The 26,644-nt window shown below is 52.1% G+C and overlaps 1 protein-coding gene across 1 annotated transcript in view; it reads right to left on the bottom strand.

Moving 5' to 3' along the window:
- The window catches only part of LOC138249650 (NXPE family member 4-like), a 262,230-nt gene extending 236,580 nt beyond the window's left edge, over window positions 1-25,650 (bottom strand). The window contains exon 1 of the mRNA XM_069203604.1: window positions 25,520-25,650. The gene's annotated coding sequence lies outside the window, so the exon portion shown is untranslated. The remainder of the gene's footprint in view (window positions 1-25,519) is intronic.
- Between the last annotated feature and the right edge of the window lie 994 nt (window positions 25,651-26,644).

The following is a 26,644-nucleotide window of genomic DNA, read 5'->3' as shown; positions in this document are numbered from 1 at the left end:
TTTAGGGGGCGAAGAATTTTTGAAGCACTTCTGGGTGGAGATGTCATTCGGGGTCGCCATCATGACATTGGCTGAGGCGGTCACTTCTGTGGTCCTGCCAGAGGCTTCGTTACCAGTCAAACATCAGACCAAAGTCTTAGGGCTTCCCAACAGAGCTACCCCTCCCCGTTTGCTGGTATACCACATTGCCGACATATTGTGTGTCAAGATCTGGACCGAACGACCATGAAGGACGGGAGGATTGCCTTGAGGGCTAAAACAATCACTCTTAGCTCTAGAACTGATGTGCAGAATCTGCTTTGTTGAGGTGAAGCCATAATTTCTGAGCCAGGCATGATGGTTAAGAGCCACCAAACATCGAACAGCTGTAGACACAGCATCTGCTGAATCCAGCCCAGACTGGATAATCTGATGGGCTGCCACCTTAGCATCTTGTATCTGCCTCAGGACAAGCCCCTGCAGGTGTTCCACCAGGTTATTTGTCACCAGGTTCACCATGTCCTAGAGGGCATGAGTGTAGTGACCTAAAAGGCAGGTGGCATTGAGGGAGTTTATTGATAACCTGCCTGCTGAATGCTTTCTACCCATAGCCTTAAACGTCTTATATTCTCTACCTGCTGGGGCTGCGGGAAAGGAACCGGAGAAGCTCTGTGGAACAGGAGGCTTGAGTCACTTGATTCTCTGGTGAAGGGTGAACAGGCAGGAAGTTAGGGTCTCTGGGAGCAGGACAGTATCTTCTAGTTGTGGTCCTGTTAACAGAAACTGTGATGGGCTCTCCAAAGCTGCTCCAATTGGGTCTAACCAAGCTTCATTCGAAGGCAGATGGGGTTCTGATATTTGAGCAGATGATTGAAGACCTACTATCAGATTATCTGATTTGGACTCTGTTGATAGGAGAGGTTGTTCCAATGTTCTGCCACCTTTCTGACACTCAGGTTACTTCTGTAGGAGGAGGTCCTGTGGGGCTGAACATTTCCAGTTCTGGGGAGGCATCTATCACACAGGCATCACCTAAGTATTGATAAGTGGCTGCCAAAGACTGAGATGGCTCATCATCTTAATCCGTTTCTCTGAATATCCAGGGTGCCAGAATTCCTATCAACAATGCCATGTGTGGCCAATTCAGCGGATCTATATGATTGTTCCTCATAGAGACACCGGGCCTCTCTTCTGGATCTGTGAGGACTCATTATTCAAGACCTGTGTCCAGATCGGTGCCACTAGTGAATCCGATGGCGCTGAAGGGACTGCAGGTGCCCACATCAGTGGAGGAAGAGTGGTAGACCTGACAACCTTAGGGTGATCATCCCCCAACTTTTTGCCTCCCTTCCTCCATTTTTCTAATACTGTTTTTGCTGATTTTAGGACTCTGCACACTTTAACACTGTCTGCTGTCCAGTGCTAAAGTGCATATGCACTCTCCCCTAAACATGGTAACATTATTTCCTACCCAGTTGGTATATTTAATTAACCTTTAGCTCCCTAGTAAACTGCACTACATGTGTCCAGGGGCTGTAAATGAAATGCCACAAGTGGGCCTGCAGCACTGATGGTGCCACCCACATAAGTAGCACCTGTGAGGACTGCTCCTCTCATAGACTAGCATGAGAATTGCCCTCATATACTCTGAAGTGGTAGATTCTGATATGGAAGGAGTAGTCATGTTCTGATTTGTATTGCCAGACTGGTAATAGAAAATCCCTCTTACTGGTGAAGTTGGATTGAATATTACTATTATAGAAATGCCACTTTTAGAAAGTGAGCATTTCTATGCACTTACTGCCATCTGTGCCTCACAGCCTGTCTCCAATCCACATCTGGTCTGTGCTGTTTGACTGCTTCCCTTGTGCATTCACCAAGACAACCATAAACATAGGACACTCAGTCACATCTGCATACAGAATGGGTCTTCCTGGGCAGGAAGGGTGGAGTGGCTCACACTTACATTTCAAAGGCCAGTGGCCTGCCCTCACACAAAGGACTAATAACCCCCCATAGGGATCCTGGCAGACAGGACTGGGCTGAAAGGGGAACTTGTGCACTTCAAAACCACTCTTTGAAGATTCCCCCACTTCACAGGCATTTTTGGGTATATAAACTGGGTCTCTGACCCCACCAAATCAGACACTTCTGGACCTACATCTGCACTCTGTCAGAGGAACTGCCTGGCTGCCCAAAGGACTCATCTGGACTGCTTTGCTGAAAAGGACCGCTGCCCTGCTTGTTGCCTTGCTGCCCTGCTGGCCTCTGACTCTGCTAGGACCCTCCCTACCCCTAAAGTGCTCTCAAAGGGCTTGGATTGAGCTTGCCTCCCGTTTCTGAAATATCGGGCCAGCAAGACTTCCCCTTTTCAAGGAAATCCTTGTGAGTCAAAAATGAACGCAACACCTGCAGAAATCCACGCAAAGCCTGCATCGCGGCTGGGAAATAGCTGCACAGCCGACGGGAACGACGCAGCACCAACTTCCTGATGGAAAATTTTATGCAGCACCTGCCTTGCAATGGAAAATTTTGACGCATCGCCTATCGGATCAATGCAGCGCCTGCTCCTTGTACCAGTGCATCAAGCATTTTCAACGCAGAGTCCCTGGGCATCAAAATATCCTGGTATTGCAGTGGGGAACCAAGACTGTAAGCCTGAAAAACAACACAACCCCTTGCAGCATGGAAAGAAATGACGCATCGTCTGTGCCACGCTGAAAAATCCGATGCAACACCTTATTTTTCCACACATCTCCTCCTCTGCAGTCCCCGTGCATAGTTATTTTTTACACATCCCAGGTACTGTGTGTTACAAAGAAACAACTATTGATTTCCAAGGATTGAGACTCTTTTAAACCTTTCAAAAGCGGTATATTTTAACTTGTGATTATTGAATCTTTGTTCTTTTGACCTTATTTTATTCAGATAAATATCATTTATTTTTCTAAACATGTGTGGTGTGTTTTTGTGGTGTTTTCTCTGTGTTACTGTATGAGTTATTGCACAAATACTTTACACATTGCCTTCTAAGTTAAGCCTGACTGCTCAGTGCCAAGTTACCAGAGGGTGGGCACAGGTTAATTTGGATTGTGATGTGACTTACCCTGACTAGGATTATGGTCCCTACTTGGACAAGGGTGTATCCCTCTGTCAACTAGAGACACCCATTTCTAACAAAGAGGTTTCAGTGGAGGAAGAGGCTTCAGTGAAGGGGCAGGCATCAGTCCAGTTATAGCCATCGAAGATACCAGATGTGGACCCAAACACATGGGTGCCAAGGGGGCCTGAGGCATGAAGGAGGTGAATGGTGATGAGGGGAACCATGCTGGCGTAAGGCCATATGCAAATGCTTTCCACTTTTATGCTTGTCCCCGCCATGTCTCAACTTCTTGTAATTCTGTCTGTCTTCTCTTGATGTCAAAGCTGGAGATCCAGGTGATCTCAAGCAAGGCCGGGATCATAGTTTAACCTGTCAATCATACTTGTTCCTGGCCATGAAGCTCTTTGCTTCTGAAGGAAAATGCCACTGTTGGCATGGTCACCCCCCACTTTTTGCCTAAGTGTTGATGCCATCTTTGATTGGCAGTGTGCTGGGACCCTGCTAACCAGGCCTCAGCAACAGTGTTCTTTCCCTAAAACTGTACGTTTGTTTCCACAATTGGCACAGCCCTGGCACACTGTTAAATCTGTTGTAAAAGGTACCCATGGTACCAAGGGCCCTGTGGCAAGGGAAGGTCCCTAAGGGCTGCAGCATGTAAAATGCCACCCTCAAGGAGCCCTCACTCAGTGCATGCACACTGCTTTGCAGCTTGTGTGTGCTGGTGGGGAGAAAAGACAAAGTCAACATGGCACTCCCCTCAGAGTGCCATGCCTACAAACCACTGCCTGTGGCATAGGTAAGTCACCTCTCTATCAGGCCTTACAGCCCTAAGGCACGGTGCACTATACCACAGTTGAGGGCATAGCTGCATGAGCACTATGCCCCTACACTGTCTAAGTCCATTTTTAGACATTGTGAGTGCAGGGTAGCCATACTGTGTGTATGGTCTGGGAGTTTGTCAGTACGAACTCCACAGCACCATAATAGCTACAATGAATACTGGGAAGTTTAGTATCAAACGTCTCAGCACAATAAACCCACACTGATGCCAGTGTGGGATTTATTGAGATGCCCTCTGTATGTTAGCCCAACTGCTAGTGCAAGGCTGACTGGTCTGTGCCAGCCTGCCACTTCCAGACAAGTTTCTGACCACATGGGGGGGGGGGGGGGGGGGGGGGGATGGGAAGTGCCTTTGTGCACTCTATGGTCAGAAACAAAAACAAAGCCTGTTCTGGGTAGAGGTGATGCACGCCTCCCCCTGCAGGAACCGTAACACCTGGCGGTGAGCCTCAAAAGCTCAAGCCTGATGTTACAATGCCCCAGGGCACCCCAGCTAGTGATGATGCCCCCCCCCTCGGATGAACCCCCACTTTTGGCAGCAAGTCCCGAGGGATAACGAGAAAAACAAGGAGGAGTCACCCCCTCAGCCAGGTCCACCCCTAAGGTGACCAGTGCTGAAGTGACCCCCCTCCTTGAGAAGTTCTCCCTCTTGCTTTGGAGGATTAGGACCATTAGGGATAGGGATGGGCTGCCCTCCCCAAACAGAGTGGGAACAAGGAGGGTGTAGCCACCCTCAGGGACAGTAGCCATTGGCTACTGCCCTATAACTCTAACACACCCCTAAATTTAGTATTTAGTGGTGACCCTGAACCCAGCTCTTCAGATTCCTGGCCACCTCACAAGAAGGACTGCTGAGCTGAAAACCCCACAGAGAAGAAAAGGAGACAACTGTCTTGTCCCCAGTCCTACCGGCCTGTCTCCTGCTTCAAAGATCTTACAACTGAAAAGCGACACGTTCTACAGGACCAGCGACCCCTGAAAAGCCTCAAGGGGACTGCCTGCATCACCGAGGACCAAGAACTTCCGTGGGCAGCGGCTTTGCCCAATCAAAAGAAAAGACATCCATCTTTAAAGGGACTCCCACCTCACTCCAGAAGCGTGAGGGCCCACTACTCGGCACCCAACGCCCCTGGCCCATGTCCAGAGAAACCAACTATCCAGCGAGACCCCCAGGCGACTCCAATGACATGTCCACCCTGGGCTGACCTCCCTGCACCCCCATAACAACAGCTACAGAGGGAATCCCGAGGACCTCCCTGGCCGCGACTGCCCAGGACGAAGATATCCGACGCATGGAGAAGCACTGCAGCCGCAGCTCCCAGGCCTGTGGGAGACCGACCACAGGTGCAGTAACGACCAGCAGGTGGCCCTCACTGTTCAGTCTGTGGCTTGCCTGAGAGGCCCCCCTGTGGCCTGCCTGTAGTGCCTAGATGACCCCCCCCCCCCCCCCGGGTCCCTCCATAGAGTTCGATTGAGAACCCAATGCCCTGTATGCACACTGCACACGGCCGCCCCCGTGCCGCTGAGGGTGTAATTTTTGTGCCTACTTGGGGCCCCCCCAGTACTCCTCCAAACCTCCCTGGTCTGCCCTCTGACAATGCAGGTACTTACCTGCAAGCAGACTGGAACCGGTGTACCCCCTATCTCCATAGGCGCCCATGTTATTTTGGCCCCTGTTTGACCTCTGCACCTGACCAGCCCTGTGTTGCTGGTGATGGGTGCTTGAGGTTGCCTTGAACCCCGAACAGTGGGCTACCTATGTCCCAGAGATTGAACCCGTAAGTGTGGTACTAACTTCTGAAACTGTATTGTACTTACCTCCCTCAGGAACTGTTGAAAATTGCACTGTGCCCACTTTTAAAATAGCTTTTTGCCATTTTAATGAAAAATGCGTACAATATTGAATCTATTCAAAGTCTCAACTATTATTATGGAAAGTACCTTTCATTTAAGGTACTTATCTGCTAAATGAATCTTGTGGTTCTAAAAATAAACAAAATAATATTTTTCTGTATAAAAACCTATTGGCCTGGTGTTAAGTCACTGAGTGTGTGTTTTCACTTATTGCTTGTGTGTGTACTACAAATCCTTAACAATACCCTCTGATAAGCCTAGCTGATCAACCACACTACCACAAATAGATTATGAGTATTATCTATTATTGCCTCTGTCAAGCCTCTTGGGGAACCCCTGGCCTGTGCACACTAAGGGGGTCAATATGACCACAGCTGTCGGAGGTAATGTGGCGGTAGTACCACCAACAGGCTGGCAGTACTTACCGCCACATTATGAAATTGACGGGTTGGCTGAAGCCAATCCGCCAATGTACCACTCCGACCGCCATGGTGGTAGCAGCCGCCGGCTTGAGATAATCTCTAGCCCAGCGGCCACCATTGTGCCGCCGCCGGTATCATGACCCTGCCTACCGCCATGGTTTCCGTGGCGTTCGTAATGCCACGAGAACCATTGTGGTAGGCCCTATCAGTGACAGAGAATTCCTTTTCTGTCACCGATAGGAGACCCCCTTGCCCCCAAACATCCCCCCACAACCATGCTCCCCCATACACACACACGCACTCATACACGCGTGCATTCATTCATTCACGCACACATCCATACTTACACACAGACATGCATTCACATTACCATTCATACACGCACTCACACACATTCATACACACGCAAACAAAACTAAACACACACTTGCATTCACACACACTCACACATCCATGCACCCCCCCAACACACACAACACTCCCCTCCCCTCCCCTCTCGGAAACCCGACTTAACTTGATCCAGGGGGTCTTCCGGCAGGGGGCGGGAAGGGGTGCTACTACCGCAAGCGGCACCTGCCAGCAGAACACCACTAGGTTGTATTATTTGTCATAATACGGCTGGCAGCTTTCTACTGGTGTGGCGCTGCTGGTGGTAGCAGTGCCACCTTACCACCATCTGCCAGAATGGCCGCGGCAGTAGGCGGTTTCTAACGCCATTGTCATAATGGGGGCCTATATCTCATTTTGATATAGTGTATACAGAGCCAGCTTCCTACATCATCCCACTTTTTTCTAGGGTGGTAATGCATCCTCTGACACTTTAGCATTGTAAGAAATGTTGAAAGCACTACTTATTGGAGTATCAAGGATCTGCATCAAAGGTGCACAAAAAAAGGAACTGGCATTTACAGGCTGGGGTGGGTGCTTTATGGCTCTGATGACATTGTAATTATGTTGCTTTTGGCATCGACACATAGTCAGTGCCACCAGTCAATGTGGAAGGGCATTAAAGTTTCCAGATCAAATATGGTGTCTGGAATATTCAAAAGTTGAGGAATCTGCAGATGAAAGTACCCGAAGTATGGGTACTATAGCTACATAACTGTGTATTGTGTGTGGATGTTTTACCCTTTAACTAGTGCTGTCTCCTAGTTCTGTGAGGGAAGGTTGTGTGTCTTGTTGGGGAGACAGCACTCCACTATGTATGTGGCTTTGTTGTTGTGTCATGTGCAGGAGGGTGGTGTGTGATCTGACTAAGGTGTTCTGTGTCTCTGTGAGGGAACGTGGTGTGAGGAAAGAATGTCTTCTTAAAGAAACAATTGTTTAAGGTGGCGGTGACACATTGACCACAAGAGCGAAACAAAGGTCTGCCTAACAAGTACTGGTTGTCTGGGGAGGTCCTTCCTCTGCAAATGCTGGCTAATGCCCACCAACACTGGCAAATGCACAGCACCAGCACTGGCAGCTGCACCAACACTGGCAGCTGCACAACACCAACTCCACCAACATCCCCTCATTGCAAGAACCTCGCCAACTATTTCCATCGCAAGATCGCAGACATTTATGACAGCTTCACCACCCAGGGACCCCCCTGACTCTCACCACCAGCCCATCAACCGAAGCATCCCCACCCCCTCAACCCTCCTCCCCTGGAACATCATCACTGACACAGAAACTCACTACATCATGGCAACCATCCACTCAGGAGCTCCCACCGACCCCTGCCCTCACCACATCTTCACCACAGCAAGCAACATCATCGCACAGCAACTCCGGAATACCATCAATCACTCCTTCGAATCTGCCACCTTCCCTCAGAGTTGGAAACAGGCAGAGAACAAGCCTCTACTGAAGAAACCCACTGCTGTCCCGACAGACCTAAAGAACTACTGGCCCATCTTCCTACTCCGCTTTCTGGCCAAAGTCATTGAGAAGGCAGTCAACAAATAACTCACCACTTTCCTGGAAACCAACAACATCCTGGACCCCTCGGGACCGCCCTCCTCACCTCGGCAGACAACATCTGCACCCTCCTTGACCGAGGCAAAACCGTTGCCCTTATCCTCCTGGATCTGTCTGCCGCCTTTGACACAGTCCCTCACGACACACTACGCACCCATCTCCACGACACCGGCATCCGAGACTCAGCACTGCTATGGCTCTCCTCGTTCCTCACTGGCAGAACACAGAGGGTCCAACGTCCCCCCTTTCTCTCGGAAGCCACCAAGATCAACTGCAGCATCCCCCCAGGATCCTCTCTGAGTCCCACCCTCTACATGACCCCACTAGCTGCCATTGTCAGAAGTCATGCACGCAACATCGTCTCCTATGCCGATGACACCCAACTGATAGTCTCCCCCACCAACAACCTGACTACAGCCAAAAACAATTTCCACGAAGGAATGAAAGCAGTCACCGCCTGAATGAAAGATAGTTGCCTCAAACTGAACTCAGACAAGACATCCTCGGCTCCACAACTTCTGCCTGGAACGACTCTTGGTGGCCCTCCGCACTCGTAAACGCTCCCACCCCACCGACAGCGCCCGCAACCTCGCCGTCATCTTAGACTCATCGCTCTCAATGGACTAACAGGTGAGCGATGTGCCATCAGGCTGATTCCACACCCTGTGCATGCTCCGAAAGATCTACAAATGGATCCCCACCGAAACCAGAAGGACAGTCACTCTGGCCCTTGTCAGCAGCCGACTCGACTACGGCAATGCTCTCTATGCCGGAACCACCGCCAAGACCCAGAGAAGACTACAACGCATCCAAAACGCCTCTGCCCAATGATCAAGAATGCCTGACAGCAGCCACAACTTCGCCCTCCTGAGAGACCTACACTGGTTGCCAATCAGCAAAAAAGAATCACCTTTAAGCTCCTGACGCACGCCTACGAGGCCCTACACGACGCCGGACCAGCGTACCTCAACCACAGACACCTTCTACACTCCCGCCAGAGAACTCCGCTCTGCCCAACAGCCCCTTGCCAAGGTCCCCCACATCTGGAAAACCACAGCCAGAGGAAGATCCTTCTCCCACATCGCCGCCAAGACCTGGAACACCCTCCCCATCCACCTATGGTAATCCCCCTCTCTGTCTCAGTTCAGGAAGAACCTTAAGACCTGGCTCTTCGACTGATCCTTCCTCCCCCCTTCATTCCCCAAGCGTCTTGAGACCCTCACGGGTGATGAGCCCTGCTACACAAACCCTCTGATTGATTGACCAACACTGACAGCTGTGCCACACCAACACTGGCAGCTGCACCTCACCAACACTGCCAGCTGCACCTCACCAACACTGGCAGCTGCACCTCACCAACACTGGCAGCTGCACCTCACCAGCACTGGCAGCTGCACCTCACCAGCACTGGCAGCTGCATCACACCAGCACTGGCAGCTGAACCACACTAGTACTGGCAGCTATACTACACCAACACTGGCTGCTGCACCTCACCAGCACTGGCAGCTGAACCACACCAGCACTGGCAGCTGAACCACACCAGTACTGGCAGCTATACTACACCAACACTGGCTGCTGCACCTCACCAGCACTGGCTGCTGCACCTCACCAGCACTGGCTGCTGCACCTCACCAGCACTGGCTGCTGCACCCCACCAGCACTGGCAGCTTCACCCCATCAACTCTGGCAGCTGCATCACACCAGCACTGGCAGCTTCACTGCACAGGTGCTCACAGAAATACCACATTGGTAGATTCACCTTGGCTTTTGCACAAGGCTCTATCCTTGAATATTTCTTCTCTCACAAGAGGAGTGATCTCCTGGTCATCGCCTTGCCCCTTTCGCTCCATGATGAGGGAAAGTAGCCTCTGGATTCCCTTTATCTCCAGAATCTTCTGTTCACCTATATTCAGCTACCTTACTGGCTGAGGTCCCGGACCACGCCCTGCCTCTAGAGCTCGGCAAACACTTCAAGCACAAACAGTTACTGAGCAAACTCTATAGAAGATTCTGATGCCCAAGGTCTGTTTCAACAAGTACTTTCTATGACTACATGACCAAAATCTAAGGATGGCCTTGTGCCATTGTGCGCTTTATTTTTCAGATTGGCAAAAACGCCACACCATATCTACAAAGTGGCGCAATGCATCCCTTTGTGCCACATTATGCCTGCACCAGGCATCATGTATGCAAAGGGAGTGTTCCGGCGCAAGGAGGCTCGCAAAAATTACTTTTAAAAACTTTTTTCTAGAGTTGTAGGAACCTAACTAGGGCCCTCACATTTTTTTTTTTAATTTGTAAAAAAATGTTAGTCAATTAAAAAAATCAAAAATAAAGTACCTAAAGACAATCTAGAGAGTTATTCATGTCTTCACACAATTGAAAAAGTGGTATCAGCAAATGCAAAGTCTTTATCCCACCACTGATACACTAAATGTAGTAGGCTGGACCTCTATGTAGTGTGCAAAGCTAGGCACACTATGCGGGGTCGAGGCAACCACACGGTTTCCAGAGGTAAAAATTAGATCACCTAATGCTCCAATTTTTAAGATAGCTGGTTGAGAAGTTAGGCTAATCCAGGAGATGTGCTAAGTATTTGCTGTACTCACAAATCCAATCATGCACCACACACACTCAATGAATAACTCAGGACCATAATTTATAACAATACTTCAGCCTTTTATATCATTTTTAAGATCAAAATGGTTAAGATGTGTTAAGTACTTTTTGGGTTATGATTTTTCAAAGTTTAAGAAAGTTAGTCTTTCTGTGCGTAATTACGCACCACAAGGAATCAATGGAAGGCCACCTAGAAAAATGCTTATAAAATCACACAGGTAAGTTACCAGTCTCTTCTTTTGCCGGATGGTTGATGAGGTTGGTGGGCACACCATGCCAGCTGGAGAGTCTCTGCAGCTCTCTGTTTCGGCGGAAGCAGTGATAGGAAGTCTCTTGGCACAGGGCCACTTGGAGGGGCCACCTGGAAAAGGAGCTGGTTTGCAGGTTTAAAGGAGGTGTCTTTGGGTCTCCTTGGGCTGTGGAGGTTTCAAGGGGTTAAGGACCCAGGGCACACAGCAGGTTCCGCAATGCAGGGCTCAGGGCAGTGGGATGCAGGGTGAATTGGAGGTCTTGGATGCTGTGTCCAATGGAACCCTTTGGAGCTGGAGGCAAGTCTTCTTTCGTGGGTCTTGCAGGACAGCGAGGATGCTGTGGTGGGAGGTCCAAGGTTTTCCTGAAGTCCCTTGACTGGGGCTTTCTCCTGGTCCAGTTCCAGCTCTGGATGAGCTGTTTTTGTTGTTGTCTGACGTCCACTGACGAGTATCTGAGGTACTGGCATAACCCGTCCATGGGAGGGCGCAGTTCTACCAATGTTGGCACACTTGTAGGACTCGTCTAGGCTGTTGTTGGTGTGTCATTCGGTCCAGCTACAACTTCTGGTTGCAGAGATATCGTCTGGTCAGTGAAGTGACCCTTCACCGGCTTGCTGGTTCTTGCTGGCTCCTGGTTCTTGCTGGTTTCTTTTGCTTCTTGAATGGTGCCCTCCACTCAGGAGGGAGATCTCATGCTGTTTGCAAAGCCTGTAGGTCCTTTGGGTCTTTTAAAGTCGGCCCAGTGGTCAGCTCCTCCACAGCGTGATTGTTGGGACTCTGGTGCAGCAAGTAGGGGTCTTGGAGCCTCTTCTGGTGAAGTGGGTCCTCTGTTCTCCTCCTGTTTGGTTCTTTGGTGCCATCTTCTTTTCTTCCTGATGGATCTGATTTCTTGGTCTAGGGGAGCCCACTAAATACTGAATTTAATGGGCGTTTTAGGGGGAACCTGGTAGTATCCAATGGGACAGTTACCCTTGGGTGGCTACAACCACTACAGTGACCACTTCCTGTGGGAAGGGTCACTGCCCTAAAACTCATCAGCTACTTTGCTGCTATCCAACATGGAGGGAATTAAATGGAGAGTCCACTTCGCCTGCAAGCCCCTGGGGTGGTGAATGCTCAGTGAGACCCCTCCTCCTACCTCTTTGTGTAGTTTCCCGTCTTTGCTCCCACCAAAAGTGCCAGTTGACAAAGGGAGAAGCCATCTGCTGCTATCAGCAGGCCTGGAGCTTGAGTTTCAAGGGTGGTAGCCCTGGCTTACTGCCAGGAAAGTTCAAATTCCTGAGTGAGGGGGCGTTAGCTCCTCCACCCAGGAAGGGCATTGTTTTAAAAAATAGAGAGCCATGGCTCTCCCCAGGGTTTGTATATTGGCTGCCTGGATGTAGCAGGCTGGATGGAACCAGTCAGCAACCATGCCAGTTAGGTTAGTTTTTGCAGGGAGCACCTCTAAGGTGAGCCCCTGGGTAAATTTAGGGATACATCCAATACTGATATCAGTTTGGATGTATCATCCTGAGTTGTTTGATACCAAACAACCCCAGGTGCAGAGTGGTCATCATGTAGCTAGGGAACTCGTGTTTGCCCAGTGTCCAGTGTCCACATGTACTTTAAATGGCTGCTCTGTTCACTCACTATGTCCCAGGTTTGGCAAGGGCACAGTGAGGGCATATTGCTCATGCAACTTACATATAGTATGGTGCACCCTGCCTTAGAGCTGGAAGGTCTGCTAGAGGGGTGACTTACCCATAACATATGCATTGTAGGGTGGACACGGCACACAGGGAGTGTGCCATGTCGAGTTTGCCTTTTTAGGTTTGCCCCAGTACAGTCAGCCTGCAATGGCAGTGCTGGGTTCATGTGGGGGTGCAGGGCCTTTGAGGGTGGCACAATCAGTGCTGCTGCCCTCAGTGGCCTACCCTTAATACCTCATGCCCTGGGTACTGGTGTACCCACTAACTAGGGTCTTACAGTGATAATGTGTATCCAATTGTGCCAAGCATAACAACAGATTTAGTGAAAGAGCTCATGCCCAGGGTACCTGCTTAGCAGGGACCCTGGGCACTACCAACTTCTAGAACACATCAACATCAGGCAAAAAGTGGGGGGGTCACCATGCAAAAAGAGGCCTCCTTTCACACAGAGCACAGGTTACATGACAAGGACAGCAATGCCGAAGAAAAGAATCATGGGAGGCAGAATGCAGGTTACATGACAGAAACAGCACAGTGGAAGAAAGGCATCATGGGAGGCAGAGCACAGGTTACATGACAAGAACAGCACAGAGGAAGAAAGGCATCATGGGAGGCAGAGCACAAGTTACATGACAGGAACAGCACAGAGGAAGAAAGGCATCATGGGAGGCAGAGCACAGGTCACATGACAAGAACAGGACTGTGGAAGAAATGCATCATGGGAGGCAGAGCACAAGTTACATGACAAGGAGAGCGCAGCAGAAGAAAGGCATCATGGAAGGCAGAGCACAGGTTCCATGACAAGAACAGCACAGAGGAAGAAAGGCATCATGGGAGGCAGAGCACAAGTTACATGACAAGGAGAGCACAGAGGAAGAAAGGCATCATGGGAGGCAGAGCACAGGTTACATGACAAGAACAGGACTGTGGAAGAAAGTCATCATGGGAGGCAGAGCACAGGTTACATGACAAGGAGAGCACAGCAGAAGAAAGGCATCATGGGAGGCAGAGCACAGGTTACATGACAGGAACAGCAGAGAGGAAGAAAGGCATCATGGGAGGCAGAGCACAGGTCACATGACAAGAACAGCACAGAGGAAGAAAGTCATCATGGGAGGCTGAGCACAGGTCACATGACAAGGAGAGCACAGCGGAAGAAAGGCATCATGGGAGGCAGAGCACAAGTTACATGACAGGAACAGCACAGAGGAAGAAAGGCATCATGGGAGGCAGAGCACAGGGTACATGACAAGGAGAGCACAGCAGAAGAAAGGCATCATGGGAGGCAGAGCAGAGGTTACATGACAAGAACAGCACAGTGGAAGAAAGGCATCATAGGAGGCAGAGCACAGGTTACATGACAAGGAGAGCACAGCGGAAGAAAGGCATCATGGGAAGCAGAGCTCAGGTCACATGACAGGCATCATGGGAGGCAGGGCACAGGTTACAGGACAGCCATCGTGGGAGGCAGAGCTCAGGTCACATGACAGGCATCATGGGAGGCACAGCTCAGGGACAGGCATCATGGGAAGCAGAGCTCAGGTCACATGACGGCCATCATGGGAGGCAGAGCTCAGGTCACATGACGGCCATCATGGGAGGCAGAGCACAGGTTACAGGACAAGGAGAGCACAGTAGAAGAAAGGCATCAAGGGAGGCAGAGCTCAGGTCACATGACAGGCATCATGGAAGGCAGAGCACAGGTTCCATGACAAGAACAGCACAGAGAAAGAAAGGCATTATGGGAGGCAGAGCACAGGTTACATGACAAGAACAGGACTGTGGAAGAAAGTCATCATGGGAGGCTGAGCACAGGTCACATGACAAGGAGAGCACAGAGGAAGAAAGGCATCATGGGAGGCAGAGCACAGGTTACATGACAAGGAGAGCACAGCGGAAGAAAGGCATCATAGGAGGCAGAGCACAGGTTACATGACAAGAACAGGACTGTGGAAGAAAGGCATCATGGGAGGCAGAGCACAGGTCACATGACAAGGAGAGCAAAGCGGAAGAAAGTCATTATGGGAGGCTGAGCACAGGTCACATGACAAGGAGAGCGCCGAGGAAGAAAGGTATCATGGGAGGCAGAGCACAGGTTACATGACAAGGACAGCACAGAGGAAGAAAGGCATCATGGGAGGCAGAGCACAGGTCACATGACAGGCATCATAGGAGGCAGAGCTCAGGTCACATGCCAGGCATCATGGGAGGCAGAGCTCAGGTAACAGGACAAGGAGAGCACAGAGGAAGAAAGGCATCATGGGAGGCGGAGCAGAGGTTACATGACAGGCATCATGGGAGGCACAGCTCAGGGACAGGCATCATGGGAAGCAGAGCTCAGGTCACATGACGGCCATCATGGGAGGCAGAGCACAGGTCACAGGACAGCCATCATGGGAGGCAGAGCACAGGTTACAGGACAAGGAGAGCACAGTAGAAGAAAGGCATCAAGGGAGGCAGAGCTCAGGTCACATGACAGGCATCGTGGAAGGCAGAGCACAGGTTCCATGACAAGGACAGCACAGAGGAAGAAAGGCATCATGGGAGGCAGAGCACAGGTTACATGACAAGGAGAGCACAGCGGAAGAAAGGCATCATAGGAGGCAGAGCACAGGTTACATGACAAGAACAGGACTGTGGAAGAAAGGGATCATGGGAGGCAGAGCACAGGTTACATGACAAGGAGAGCAAAGCGGAAGAAAGTCATTATGGGAGGCTGAGCACAGGTCACATGACAAGGAGAGCGCCGAGGAAGAAAGGTATCATGGGAGGCAGAGCACAGGTTACATGACAAGGACAGCACAGAGGAAGAAAGGCATCATGGGAGGCAGAGCACAGGTCACATGACAGGCATCATAGGAGGCAGAGCTCAGGTCACATGCCAGGCATCATGGGAGGCAGAGCACAGGTAACAGGACAAGGAGAGCACAGAGGAAGAAAGGCATCATAGGAGGCAGAGCTCAGGTCACAGAACAGGCATCATGGGAGGCACAGCTCAGGGACAGGCATCATGGGAAGCAGAGCTCAGGTCACATGACGGCCATCATGGGAGACAGAGCTCAGGTCACAGGACAGCCATCATGGGAGGCAGAGCACAGGTTACAGGACAAGGAGAGCACAGCAGAAGAAAGGCATCATGGGAGGCAGAGCACAGGTAACAGGACAAGGAGAGCACAGAGGAAGAAAGGCATCAAGGGAGGCAGAGCACAGGTTACAGGACAGCCATCGTGGGAGGCAGAGCACAGGTTACAGGACAAGGACAGCACAACAGAAGTAAGATTTACACCGGCCAGAAAGGCAGAATGCAGGTTACATGACAGAAACAGCACAGTGGAAGAAAGGCATCATGGGAGGCAGAGCACAGGTTACATGACAAGAACAGCACAGAGGAAGAAAGGCATCATGGGAGGCAGAGCACAGGTCACATGACAAGGAGAGCACAGCGGAAGAAAGGCATCGTGGGAGGCAGAGCACAAGTTACATGACAGGAACAGCACAGAGGAAGAAAGGCATCATGGGAGGCAGAGCACAGGGTACATGACAAGGAGAGCACAGCAGAAGAAAGGCATCATGGGAGGCAGAGCAGAGGTTACATGACAAGAACAGCACAGTGGAAGAAAGGCATCATAGGAGGCAGAGCACAGGTTACATGACAAGGAGAGCACAGCGGAAGAAAGGCATCATGGGAAGCAGAGCTCAGGTCACATGACAGGCATCATGGGAGGCAGGGCACAGGTTACAGGACAGCCATCGTGGGAGGCAGAGCTCAGGTCACATGACAGGCATCATGGGAGGCACAGCTCAGGGACAGGCATCATGGGAAGCAGAGCTCAGGTCACATGACGGCCATCATGGGAGGCAGAGCTCAGGTCACAGGACAGCCATCATGGGAGGCAGAGCACAGGTTACAGGACAAGGAGAGCACAGTAGAAGAAAGGCATCAAGGGAGGCAGAGCTCAGGTCACATGACAGGCATCATGGAAGGCAGAGCACAGGTTCCATGACAAGAACAGCACAGAGGAAGAAAGGCATTATGGGAGGCAGAGCACAGGTTACATGACAAGAACAGGACTGTGGAAGAAAGTCATCATGGGAGGCTGAGCACAGGTCACATGACAAGGAGAGCACAGAGGAAGAAAGGCATCATGGGAGGCAGAGCACAGGTTACATGACAAGGAGAGCACAGCGGAAGAAAGGCATCATAGGAGGCAGAGCACAGGTTACATGACAAGAACAGGACTGTGGAAGAAAGGCATCATGGGAGGCAGAGCACAGGTCACATGACAAGGAGAGCAAAGCGGAAGAAAGTCATTATGGGAGGCTGAGCACAGGTCACATGACAAGGAGAGCGCCGAGGAAGAAAGGTATCATGGGAGGCAGAGCACAGGTTACATGACAAGGACAGCACAGAGGAAGAAAGGCATCATGGGAGGCAGAGCACAGGTCACATGACAGGCATCATAGGAGGCAGAGCTCAGGTCACATGCCAGGCATCATGGGAGGCAGAGCACAGGTAACAGGACAAGGAGAGCACAGAGGAAGAAAGGCATCATGGGAGGCGGAGCAGAGGTTACATGACAGGCATCATGGGAGGCACAGCTCAGGGACAGGCATCATGGGAAGCAGAGCTCAGGTCACATGACGGCCATCATGGGAGGCAGAGCTCAGGTCACAGGACAAGGAGAGCACAGTAGAAGAAAGGCATCAAGGGAGGCAGAGCTCAGGTCACATGACAGGCATCATGGAAGGCAGAGCACAGGTTCCATGACAAGGACAGCACAGAGGAAGAAAGGCATCATGGGAGGCAGAGCACAGGTTACATGACAAGGAGAGCACAGCGGAAGAAAGGCATCATAGGAGGCAGAGCACAGGTTACATGACAAGAACAGGACTGTGGAAGAAAGGGATCATGGGAGGCAGAGCACAGGTTACATGACAAGGAGAGCAAAGCGGAAGAAAGTCATTATGGGAGGCTGAGCACAGGTCACATGACAAGGAGAGCGCCGAGGAAGAAAGGTATCATGGGAGGCAGAGCACAGGTTACATGACAAGGACAGCACAGAGGAAGAAAGGCATCATGGGAGGCAGAGCACAGGTCACATGACAGGCATCATAGGAGGCAGAGCTCAGGTCACATGCCAGGCATCATGGGAGGCAGAGCACAGGTAACAGGACAAGGAGAGCACAGAGGAAGAAAGGCATCATGGGAGGCGGAGCAGAGGTTACATGACAGGCATCATGGGAGGCACAGCTCAGGGACAGGCATAATGGGAAGCAGAGCTCAGGTCACATGACGGCCATCATGGGAGGCAGAGCTCAGGTCACAGGACAGCCATCATGGGAGGCAGAGGTCAGGTCACAGGACAAGGAGAGCACAGTAGAAGAAAGGCATCAAGGGAGGCAGAGCTCAGGTTACATGACAAGAACAGGACTGTGGAAGAAAGGCATCATGGGAGGCAGAGCACAGGTCACATGACAAGGAGAGCAAAGCGGAAGAAAGTCATTATGGGAGGCTGAGCACAGGTCACATGACAAGGAGAGCGCCGAGGAAGATAGGTATCATGGGAGGCAGAGCACAGGTTACATGACAAGGACAGCACAGAGGAAGAAAGGCATCATGGGAGGCAGAGCACAGGTCACATGACAGGCATCATAGGAGGCAGAGCTCAGGTCACATGCCAGGCATCATGGGAGGCAGAGCACAGGTCACATGACAGGCATCATAGGAGGCAGAGCTCAGGTCACATGCCAGGCATCATGGGAGGCAGAGCTCAGGTAACAGGACAAGGAGAGCACAGAGGAAGAAAGGCATCATGGGAGGCGGAGCAGAGGTTACATGACAGGCATCATGGGAGGCACAGCTCAGGGACAGGCATCATGGGAAGCAGAGCTCAGGTCACATGACGGCCATCATGGGAGGCAGAGCACAGGTCACAGGACAGCCATCATGGGAGGCAGAGCACAGGTTACAGGACAAGGAGAGCACAGTAGAAGAAAGGCATCAAGGGAGGCAGAGCTCAGGTCACATGACAGGCATCATGGAAGGCAGAGCACAGGTTCCATGACAAGGACAGCACAGAGGAAGAAAGGCATCATGGGAGGCAGAGCACAGGTTACATGACAAGGAGAGCACAGCGGAAGAAAGGCATCATAGGAGGCAGAGCACAGGTTACATGACAAGAACAGGACTGTGGAAGAAAGGGATCATGGGAGGCAGAGCACAGGTTACATGACAAGGAGAGCAAAGCGGAAGAAAGTCATTATGGGAGGCTGAGCACAGGTCACATGACAAGGAGAGCGCCGAGGAAGAAAGGTATCATGGGAGGCAGAGCACAGGTTACATGACAAGGACAGCACAGAGGAAGAAAGGCATCATGGGAGGCAGAGCACAGGTCACATGACAGGCATCATAGGAGGCAGAGCTCAGGTCACATGCCAGGCATCATGGGAGGCAGAGCACAGGTAACAGGACAAGGAGAGCACAGAGGAAGAAAGGCATCATAGGAGGCAGAGCTCAGGTCACAGAACAGGCATCATGGGAGGCACAGCTCAGGGACAGGCATCATGGGAAGCAGAGCTCAGGTCACATGACGGCCATCATGGGAGACAGAGCTCAGGTCACAGGACAGCCATCATGGGAGGCAGAGCACAGGTTACAGGACAAGGAGAGCACAGCAGAAGAAAGGCATCATGGGAGGCAGAGCACAGGTAACAGGACAAGGAGAGCACAGAGGAAGAAAGGCATCAAGGGAGGCAGAGCACAGGTTACAGGACAGCCATCGTGGGAGGCAGAGCACAGGTTACAGGACAAGGACAGCACAACAGAAGTAAGATTTACACCGGCCAGAAAGGCAGAATGCAGGTTACATGACAGAAACAGCACAGTGGAAGAAAGGCATCATGGGAGGCAGAGCACAGGTTACATGACAAGAACAGCACAGAGGAAGAAAGGCATCATGGGAGGCAGAGCACAGGTCACATGACAAGGAGAGCACAGCGGAAGAAAGGCATCGTGGGAGGCAGAGCACAAGTTACATGACAGGAACAGCACAGAGGAAGAAAGGCATCATGGGAGGCAGAGCACAGGGTACATGACAAGGAGAGCACAGCAGAAGAAAGGCATCATGGGAGGCAGAGCAGAGGTTACATGACAAGAACAGCACAGTGGAAGAAAGGCATCATAGGAGGCAGAGCACAGGTTACATGACAAGGAGAGCACAGCGGAAGAAAGGCATCATGGGAAGCAGAGCTCAGGTCACATGACAGGCATCATGGGAGGCAGGGCACAGGTTACAGGACAGCCATCGTGGGAGGCAGAGCTCAGGTCACATGACAGGCATCATGGGAGGCACAGCTCAGGGACAGGCATCATGGGAAGCAGAGCTCAGGTCACATGACGGCCATCATGGGAGGCAGAGCTCAGGTCACAGGACAGCCATCATGGGAGGCAGAGCACAGGTTACAGGACAAGGAGAGCACAGTAGAAGAAAGGCATCAAGGGAGGCAGAGCTCAGGTCACATGACAGGCATCATGGAAGGCAGAGCACAGGTTCCATGACAAGAACAGCACAGAGGAAGAAAGGCATTATGGGAGGCAGAGCACAGGTTACATGACAAGAACAGGACTGTGGAAGAAAGTCATCATGGGAGGCTGAGCACAGGTCACATGACAAGGAGAGCACAGAGGAAGAAAGGCATCATGGGAGGCAGAGCACAGGTTACATGACAAGGAGAGCACAGCGGAAGAAAGGCATCATAGGAGGCAGAGCACAGGTTACATGACAAGAACAGGACTGTGGAAGAAAGGCATCATGGGAGGCAGAGCACAGGTCACATGACAAGGAGAGCAAAGCGGAAGAAAGTCATTATGGGAGGCTGAGCACAGGTCACATGACAAGGAGAGCGCCGAGGAAGAAAGGTATCATGGGAGGCAGAGCACAGGTTACATGACAAGGACAGCACAGAGGAAGAAAGGCATCATGGGAGGCAGAGCACAGGTCACATGACAGGCATCATAGGAGGCAGAGCTCAGGTCACATGCCAGGCATCATGGGAGGCAGAGCACAGGTAACAGGACAAGGAGAGCACAGAGGAAGAAAGGCATCATGGGAGGCGGAGCAGAGGTTACATGACAGGCATCATGGGAGGCACAGCTCAGGGACAGGCATCATGGGAAGCAGAGCTCAGGTCACATGACGGCCATCATGGGAGGCAGAGCTCAGGTCACAGGACAAGGAGAGCACAGTAGAAGAAAGGCATCAAGGGAGGCAGAGCTCAGGTCACATGACAGGCATCATGGAAGGCAGAGCACAGGTTCCATGACAAGGACAGCACAGAGGAAGAAAGGCATCATGGGAGGCAGAGCACAGGTTACATGACAAGGAGAGCACAGCGGAAGAAAGGCATCATAGGAGGCAGAGCACAGGTTACATGACAAGAACAGGACTGTGGAAGAAAGGGATCATGGGAGGCAGAGCACAGGTTACATGACAAGGAGAGCAAAGCGGAAGAAAGTCATTATGGGAGGCTGAGCACAGGTCACATGACAAGGAGAGCGCCGAGGAAGAAAGGTATCATGGGAGGCAGAGCACAGGTTACATGACAAGGACAGCACAGAGGAAGAAAGGCATCATGGGAGGCAGAGCACAGGTCACATGACAGGCATCATAGGAGGCAGAGCTCAGGTCACATGCCAGGCATCATGGGAGGCAGAGCACAGGTAACAGGACAAGGAGAGCACAGAGGAAGAAAGGCATCATGGGAGGCGGAGCAGAGGTTACATGACAGGCATCATGGGAGGCACAGCTCAGGGACAGGCATAATGGGAAGCAGAGCTCAGGTCACATGACGGCCATCATGGGAGGCAGAGCTCAGGTCACAGGACAGCCATCATGGGAGGCAGAGCTCAGGTCACAGGACAAGGAGAGCACAGTAGAAGAAAGGCATCAAGGGAGGCAGAGCTCAGGTTACATGACAAGAACAGGACTGTGGAAGAAAGGCATCATGGGAGGCAGAGCACAGGTCACATGACAAGGAGAGCAAAGCGGAAGAAAGTCATTATGGGAGGCTGAGCACAGGTCACATGACAAGGAGAGCGCCGAGGAAGAAAGGTATCATGGGAGGCAGAGCACAGGTTACATGACAAGGACAGCACAGAGGAAGAAAGGCATCATGGGAGGCAGAGCACAGGTCACATGACAGGCATCATAGGAGGCATAGCTCAGGTCACATGCCAGGCATCATGGGAGGCAGAGCACAGGTAACAGGACAAGGAGAGCACAGAGGAAGAAAGGCATCATGGGAGGCGGAGCAGAGGTTACATGACAGGCATCATGGGAGGCACAGCTCAGGGACAGGCATCATGGGAAGCAGAGCTCAGGTCACATGACGGCCATCATGGGAGGCAGAGCTCAGGTCACAGGACAGCCATCATGGGAGGCAGAGCTCAGGTCACAGGACAAGGAGAGCACAGTAGAAGAAAGGCATCAAGGGAGGCAGAGCTCAGGTCACATGACAGGCATCATGGAAGGCAGAGCACAGGTTCCATGACAAGGACAGCACAGAGGAAGAAAGGCATCATGGGAGGCAGAGCACAGGTTACATGACAAGGAGAGCACAGCGGAAGAAAGGCATCATAGGAGGCAGAGCACAGGTTACATGACAAGAACAGGACTGTGGAAGAAAGGGATCATGGGAGGCAGAGCACAGGTTACATGACAAGGAGAGCAAAGCGGAAGAAAGTCATTATGGGAGGCTTAGCACAGGTCACATGACAAGGAGAGCGCCGAGGAAGAAAGGTATCATGGGAGGCAGAGCACAGGTTACATGACAAGGACAGCACAGAGGAAGAAAGGCATCATGGGAGGCAGAGCACAGGTCACATGACAGGCATCATAGGAGGCAGAGCTCAGGTCACATGCCAGGCATCATGGGAGGCAGAGCACAGGTCACATGACAGGCATCATAGGAGGCAGAGCTCAGGTCACATGCCAGGCATCATGGGAGGCAGAGCTCAGGTAACAGGACAAGGAGAGCACAGAGGAAGAAAGGCATCATGGGAGGCGGAGCAGAGGTTACATGACAGGCATCATGGGAGGCACAGCTCAGGGACAGGCATCATGGGAAGCAGAGCTCAGGTCACATGACGGCCATCATGGGAGGCAGAGCACAGGTCACAGGACAGCCATCATGGGAGGCAGAGCACAGGTTACAGGACAAGGAGAGCACAGTAGAAGAAAGGCATCAAGGGAGGCAGAGCTCAGGTCACATGACAGGCATCATGGAAGGCAGAGCACAGGTTCCATGACAAGGACAGCACAGAGGAAGAAAGGCATCATGGGAGGCAGAGCACAGGTTACATGACAAGGAGAGCACAGCGGAAGAAAGGCATCATAGGAGGCAGAGCACAGGTTACATGACAAGAACAGGACTGTGGAAGAAAGGGATCATGGGAGGCAGAGCACAGGTTACATGACAAGGAGAGCAAAGCGGAAGAAAGTCATTATGGGAGGCTGAGCACAGGTCACATGACAAGGAGAGCGCCGAGGAAGAAAGGTATCATGGGAGGCAGAGCACAGGTTACATGACAAGGACAGCACAGAGGAAGAAAGGCATCATGGGAGGCAGAGCACAGGTCACATGACAGGCATCATAGGAGGCAGAGCTCAGGTCACATGCCAGGCATCATGGGAGGCAGAGCACAGGTAACAGGACAAGGAGAGCACAGAGGAAGAAAGGCATCATAGGAGGCAGAGCTCAGGTCACAGAACAGGCATCATGGGAGGCACAGCTCAGGGACAGGCATCATGGGAAGCAGAGCTCAGGTCACATGACGGCCATCATGGGAGACAGAGCTCAGGTCACAGGACAGCCATCATGGGAGGCAGAGCACAGGTTACAGGACAAGGAGAGCACAGCAGAAGAAAGGCATCATGGGAGGCAGAGCACAGGTAACAGGACAAGGAGAGCACAGAGGAAGAAAGGCATCAAGGGAGGCAGAGCACAGGTTACAGGACAGCCATCGTGGGAGGCAGAGCACAGGTTACAGGACAAGGACAGCACAACAGAAGTAAGATTTACACCGGCCAGAAAGGCAGAATGCAGGTTACATGACAGAAACAGCACAGTGGAAGAAAGGCATCATGGGAGGCAGAGCACAGGTTACATGACAAGAACAGCACAGAGGAAGAAAGGCATCATGGGAGGCAGAGCACAGGTTACATGACAAGGAGAGCACAGCGGAAGAAAGGCATCATAGGAGGCAGAGCACAGGTTACATGACAAGAACAGGACTGTGGAAGAAAGGCATCGTGGGAGGCAGAGCACAAGTTACATGACAGGAACAGCACAGAGGAAGAAAGGCATCATGGGAGGCAGAGCACAGGGTACATGACAAGGAGAGCACAGCAGAAGAAAGGCATCATGGGAGGCAGAGCAGAGGTTACATGACAAGAACAGCACAGTGGAAGAAAGGCATCATAGGAGGCAGAGCACAGGTTACATGACAAGGAGAGCACAGCGGAAGAAAGGCATCATGGGAAGCAGAGCTCAGGTCACATGACAGGCATCATGGGAGGCAGGGCACAGGTTACAGGACAGCCATCGTGGGAGGCAGAGCTCAGGTCACATGACAGGCATCATGGGAGGCACAGCTCAGGGACAGGCATCATGGGAAGCAGAGCTCAGGTCACATGACGGCCATCATGGGAGGCAGAGCTCAGGTCACAGGACAGCCATCATGGGAGGCAGAGCACAGGTTACAGGACAAGGAGAGCACAGTAGAAGAAAGGCATCAAGGGAGGCAGAGCTCAGGTCACATGACAGGCATCATGGAAGGCAGAGCACAGGTTCCATGACAAGAACAGCACAGAGGAAGAAAGGCATTATGGGAGGCAGAGCACAGGTTACATGACAAGAACAGGACTGTGGAAGAAAGTCATCATGGGAGGCTGAGCACAGGTCACATGACAAGGAGAGCACAGAGGAAGAAAGGCATCATGGGAGGCAGAGCACAGGTTACATGACAAGGAGAGCACAGCGGAAGAAAGGCATCATAGGAGGCAGAGCACAGGTTACATGACAAGAACAGGACTGTGGAAGAAAGGCATCATGGGAGGCAGAGCACAGGTCACATGACAAGGAGAGCAAAGCGGAAGAAAGTCATTATGGGAGGCAGAGCACAGGTAACAGGACAAGGAGAGCACAGAGGAAGAAAGGCATCAAGGGAGGCAGAGCACAGGTTACAGGACAGCCATCGTGGGAGGCAGAGCACAGGTTACAGGACAAGGACAGCACAACAGAAGTAAGATTTACACCGGCCAGAAAGTGCTCGAGGTACGAGACATCCTTCCCAGAATGCACTTGGAGAGGGGCGTCCCACAGAGAAAGAGACCCCTGCTTATGCTGCATGAGCGAAAGGGATTCTGGGAGGTGAAGTCCCACCTGTCACACAACATGAAGAAACCTCTAAAGGCTGAAGCTGAGCGCGCGGCTCTCCGGCCTGGGACCGGCCCGAGCTGGCTCTACGAGCCGGAGCACAAGCCGAGCCATCAGATGATGTCATATCTAGGTGCGCAAGTAATGTCACGTTTCAAATATCATTATTAAATATGCTAGTTCTGGAAAGTTTACTGCACGGTGGTCTCTTAAAAGTAACAGCTTTTTAACACACACGTTTCCTCGCTCACCAACCCCCGCCATATCTGGGGGCTCCCGGCCAGGGCCCCATCAGCCGAGCCCCCTCCACCCGTGACCCCAGGACCTGACCCGGCGCTGCCCACCTTAGGGAGCTCAAAGACTCACCCCCCACAGACTCCGGCTGCTCCCCTCCTGCGGCCGCCGAGCTGTGGCTTCAACGCCGCACAGCGCCTCGAAGCCCCGGGCTCTCCTCGCCCTACAGTCATACCACACATACCCCGGAACCAAGACAAACCTGTCAGGTGACATGGGCGTGCCTGCAAGAGAGGTGGCAGCCTCAGGTGAGGTAACCCCGCCCTTCACACCTGAGGCCGAGGTCACTGGTATTAATGCAGCCTCAGGTGAGGTAACCCCGCCCTGGACACCTGCTGCACACCTGAGGCTCAGCTCACTGGTATTAATGCACCCTCAGGTGAGATAACCCCGCCCTGGACACCTGCTGCACACCTGAGGCTCAGCTCACTGGTATTAATGCACCCTCAGGTGAGTAAACCCCGCCCTGGACACCTGCTGCACACCTGAGGCTCAGCTCACTGGTATTAATGCACCCTCAGGTGAGATAACCCCTCCCTGGACACCTGCTGCACACCTGAGGCTCAGCTCACTGGTATTAATGCACCCTCAGGTGAGTAAACCCCGCCCTGGACACCTGCTGCACACCTGAGGCTCAGCTCACTGGTATTAATGCACCCTCAGGTGAGTAAACCCCGCCCTGAACACCTGCTGGACAACTGAGGCCGAGCTCACTGGTATTAATGCACCCTCAGGTGAGTTAACCCCGCGCTGCCCCCTGCTGCACACCTGAGGCCGAGCTCACTGGTATTAATGCACCCTCAGGTGAGTAAACCCCGCCCTGGACACCTGCTGGACAACTGAGGCCGAGCTCACTGGTATTAATGCACTCTCAGGTGAGTTAACCACGCACTGCCCCCTGCTGGACACCTGAGGCCGAGCTCACTGGTAATAATGCACCCACAGGTGGGACAACCCCGCCCTGGACACCTGCTGCACCCCTGAGGCCGAGGTCACTGGTATTAATGCACCCTCAGGTGAGATAACCCCTCCCTGGACACCTGCTGCACACCTGAGGCTCAGCTCACTGGTATTAATGCACCCTCAGGTGAGATAACCCCTCCCTGGACACCTGCTGCACACCTGAGGCTCAGCTCACTGGTATTAATGCACCCTCAGGTGAGTAAACCCCGCCCTGGACACCTGCTGCACACCTGA

Source organism: Pleurodeles waltl, chromosome 8 (genome assembly GCF_031143425.1).
Source record: "Pleurodeles waltl isolate 20211129_DDA chromosome 8, aPleWal1.hap1.20221129, whole genome shotgun sequence".
Lineage (NCBI taxonomy): Eukaryota > Metazoa > Chordata > Amphibia > Caudata > Salamandridae > Pleurodeles > Pleurodeles waltl.
This window is presented reverse-complemented; position numbering and strand designations above follow the sequence as displayed.